The 3,328-nt window shown below is 51.4% G+C and overlaps 1 non-coding gene across 1 annotated transcript; it reads left to right on the plus strand.

Moving 5' to 3' along the window:
- Positions 1 to 1,932: 1,932 nt before the first annotated feature.
- On the plus strand, positions 1,933 to 2,093 carry LOC123163242 (U1 spliceosomal RNA). Its single transcript, XR_006481806.1, has one exon. It is a non-coding gene; the product is annotated as a U1 spliceosomal RNA (small nuclear RNA).
- Positions 2,094 to 3,328: the final 1,235 nt, after the last annotated feature.

Genomic DNA, 3,328 nt, shown 5'->3' on the forward strand with positions numbered 1-3,328 from the left:
TCAAGGGGTAGCTGCGCCCCCCCCCCATGGGCTGGTCTGAATTGGACTAGGAGGGGGCGGCGCCCCCCTCCTTCCTTCTCCCCTCTTCCTCCTTCCCTCCTTCTCCTACTAGGAATAGGAAAGAGGAGGGGACTCCTAGTAGGATTCCCCACACCTGGCGCGCCCCCCTTGGGCCGACCACCTATTCCCTCCCTCCTTTATATACGTGGCCAGGGGCATCCCATAGAAACTCAACTTGATCTTTTAGCCGTGTGCGGTGCCCCCTCCACAGTTACACACCTCGTTCATATCGTCGTAGTGCTTAGGCGAAGTCCTGTGCCGATAACTTCGTCATCATCGTCGCCACGCCATCATGCTAACGAAACTCTCCCTAGGCCTCAACTGGATCAACAGTACGAGGGACGTCATCAAGCTGAACGTGTGCTGAACGCGGAGGTGTCGTGCGTTCGGTACTTGATCGGTTGGATCGCGAAGAAGTACGACTACATCAACCGCGTTATTGAAACGCTTCCACTTTCGGTCTACGAGGGTACGTGGACACACTCTCCTCTCTCGTTGCTATGCATCACCTAGATAGATCTTGCGTGATCGTAGATTTTTTTTTTGAAATTACTGTGTTCCCCAACACGAAGACCACTAGACACTTGTCATTGTCACCACCTAGCACTCCAAGGCAGCTCTGAATCCGCGACGGCATGGCGAGACGTAGAAGAGACCTATCGAGCACGTCGGGGAGGAGCCGACAACCGAAACCCTGCCGCGACCCTGCACCGCTGGCCATCATCATCGCTGCCAAACTAGATGCCACACCACCACATTACCGGTTGGGCACCAGCCGACCAGACCGTCGTGAGCGTCTAGCACATGGAGAGCACGAACGAGATCGAAAGGTCTTCCAGACGACGCCCCAAAGAGGGAAGCTACGACGCCGATGCCGTCGCCCGACCCGACTGGGCCATAGGCTTTCACCCTAAGAACTGAATCCAAGAGTGTGCAGGGGGTGAACTCTGCGACAACGCCTCCAAGAAGGTGCAAGGCGCCCGCGGCCGCAGTCATCATTGGCCGGCAAGCTTTCGCCTGGAGCGCCGCCTAACACTACACCCCCACGCACCATGCCCCCGCTAGCCCGCACACCTCTCCGGCAAAGCCGTTGCACCGACTGTCCACCAGAGCCACCACAATCTCATTCTCACCACCAACCACCGCCGGCAGCTTGCATCCAGCCGCCCGACCAGAATTAGAAACCTCCCAGATCCACACCGCAGCACCGTGCAGCTGGCCGCCGTCTGCATCCGAAGGGTGTACACCAGGAGCAATCGCAGCCCTGGCCACCGCCCGCCACACCGGCCCGGCGGGAACTGAAGGGTAGAGACGAGCACCCAAGGCCACCACCATTGGACCGCGCCAGGGGGCCGCCAGATCCACAAGAGCACGCCATCGGGGCCGCCAAATCGCGCCAGGGGAGACGCAAGTCGCTAGAGCGGAGATATCAGAACAGGAGGGTGGAGCCTCCCCCACCACATAACGCACGGGCGCGCGAAGGAGCTCCCAGCCGCCGCCGTCTTCCGGGCGGGCTTAGCCCGCCGGCATCTTTCGGCGGCGGCGAGGGGGAAGGAGGCGCGGGGAGGGGGCGGCGGTGGGCTGGGGTTTCACCCGAGCTGCCGCAGGAGCAACGCGGGTGTCGTTTTTGCAATACTATTAAGAGGTGCAATATCCTACCATGGCTTTGTGATAATGGGCTAGATGCAACTGGGCCATTGGGTCCTTGGGCTCTTCGGAGAACGATGTGTCAAAAAATATTAGGCCCAATGTTTGATCGATTGAGACTAAGAGCCAGGGTAATTACTTTTAATATAGTCCCATATTGAAAGATTAAGAAGATGAGCTTGGGTAAGACGTGTATATAAATGAAGTGTATGACAATTTTGAAACTTACTTACCTGGACGTTGTCAATGGATGATCAATAAGGCTCATGGCCTAGATCAATGACTCACATTGCACATGATGAGTGTGTTGATCTACCCTCTCTCGTTGATGGGAGAGTGGACGTTATAATTTGTGATAGAGGGGTTTACGCGTCCGCGCTGCCCCTGCCAAGTTTGAATTCAAATTTTATGTTGCATTACTGTTTTGTACCCATAGCACAAGCATTATTTCTTCTTTGAAGCGCACCTTACGCACCAAATTATCTATCTTGCATAAATTTTTTGGATTTTTCTGAATTCTTTTTTGTATTTTTATGAATTGTTTATTTACCGGGTGCAGATGAGCCGGGCTCGGAATTGGATATTCGTTTCTTTTGCTACTAGTTTGCTATTGCTAACTTTCATGCTTTGATAATTTTGTTTTGAGTTTAAAAATCAGTCTATCACGTATAGCCAAAGACCCCAACCCAATTATAATCTATAATCTATATTACCTAAATAGTTCATCCCCATTATCCTATTTCTCTAAACATGCAGGCTATCCACCTCATCATGTATGCCATGTCATTGTTTTTCTATTATTTTGTTAGGCCATGTCATCTGTAGGTCCCACGTCCTTTCTAGAGAGCGTGCTGAACGATAGAAAAGAAAGCCCTCTACAGTCGGCCGTTGACGCTTCCCTTCCATACGAAATTATGAATCTCCACTACGGCCCGTCCCTCTCGCTTCTTCTCCTTCCAATCGCCATTCGCCAGTAACAGCCGCCGTTTACTCTGCTCCTGTTTGACGCTCGGCGTCTCCTATTTTACTACCCCTTGCCCTCATCCTCTACCCACAATGTATTGCCCTCCTTCCCATGATCCCATCCCACTCGCCCATGCTTCTCCTTTCGTCTCGCATACTACATCTATGAGCAGGCTCCGGCCAGTGTAATTTCGGCCACGCGGAGGATGCAGCTGGCATGCCTGCATCTCTAGACTGAAGTCAAGCCATATGTACAGCTCTTGATCGAAGACATTCTGGATGTGCCATTTGGTATATGCATGTCCAAGCAGTAATACACCAGCCTCATTTTCATGTTGCCTTGGTTGTTGAACGATGCATAAAAGACAATCCATTGGCTCTTCAATGGCTTCTTCAGAAGTAGCTATCATAGTACGTGTGCCACAACATTTCATATGAGTTCTTATTTTTCTCACTCTGTTTTTCATCAACGCCTCACTTACTGGTACAACTTTGTTTACTAAAAGTATCTTCTTGACCTGACATATCTATCTCACAGCTGGATCATTGTCTGCTGTTCTACTATATATATATAGCAGCTCTGCCCCTCTGGGTACGCTGAAGGTATGACCATTTGAATTCCCATTCATTTTTATTTTCAGTAGCAGTCAGTATGTTA

Source organism: Triticum aestivum, chromosome 7B, assembly GCF_018294505.1.
Source record: "Triticum aestivum cultivar Chinese Spring chromosome 7B, IWGSC CS RefSeq v2.1, whole genome shotgun sequence".
Lineage (NCBI taxonomy): Eukaryota > Viridiplantae > Streptophyta > Magnoliopsida > Poales > Poaceae > Triticum > Triticum aestivum.